This window comes from Alligator sinensis, unplaced genomic scaffold (genome assembly GCF_000455745.1).
Source record: "Alligator sinensis unplaced genomic scaffold, ASM45574v1 scaffold1302_1, whole genome shotgun sequence".
Taxonomy (NCBI): domain Eukaryota; kingdom Metazoa; phylum Chordata; order Crocodylia; family Alligatoridae; genus Alligator; species Alligator sinensis.
Window position 1 is genome coordinate 214,388 of NW_005842612.1, and position 1,010 is coordinate 215,397.

The window sequence follows — 1,010 nt, forward strand, 5'->3', positions numbered from 1 at the left end:
CGCCGGGGCTGGCTCCCGTGTCGGCTCCGGCCCCGCGCGCCCCCTGAGCGTGTCCTGGTGATATTTCTGTGCTTGTGGGAAACATTATTCACGTGTTTGCAGTCGCACCTGTTCCGACTTTTGACAGAAACTCCAAAATAAAGAGTCTGTGTAAAGACACTGCTGCCTCCCTCCCTTCCTTCCTTCCTTCCTTCCACCCCCAGGGGAGGGCAGGGACCAACGCCTGGGGGCCCCCCACTGCAGGCCTCCATGCAAGCTGGAGCTGGGACTCGAACTCATGGCTCATGGGGTGCAGCCCTGGGCACCTCTCTGCCCCCTGCTGGCAGCCCCACGGGGTGTGCCATTGCCCCAGTGGAGGGACACCCACCAGAGTCCTAATGGTACAGTCCACTACCCCCATCCAGAACCCTAATGGCATGGTTCATTATCTCTGTTCCCTCCATCCTGAATATTAGTGGCACAGTCCACTCCCTCTGTTCTCCCTATCCAGGAACCAGTGGGACAGTCCATTATCACTGGACACCCCCCGTCGTGAGATCCAAATGGCACAGTTCATTATCCCTGCTCCCCATCCAGACATCCAAATGGTGCAGTCCATTATCACTGCCCTCCTATCCAGGGGCCCGATGGAACAGTCCATTATCACTGCCCCCCCATCCAGAGACCCAAATGGTGCAGTCCATTATCACTGCCCCCCTCATTCACTCCCAAGCGACTCATCAATTCCCCCCAGCAGAGCCATAGTGGAACAGCCCCAAGGAACAAACCGTTCTGTCTGCTCCCCCCACCCCCCGTCCCAATGGAACACTCCCATTGTCCCGCTTGTCCAATCCCCGACCGCAGCGATGACGCCACCCCAGCCCGGCTGCAGATTGGGGGGCGGGCTCACCCTGGGAACGCTCGACAGCCATTGGTGCTCAGTCTCCTTCCGGAACGTGATCAACAGGCGCCCCTAGCCAATGAAGAAGCGACGAGAGGGTTGGGCTCGGGCTGGGGCCGCGCTGCCACCG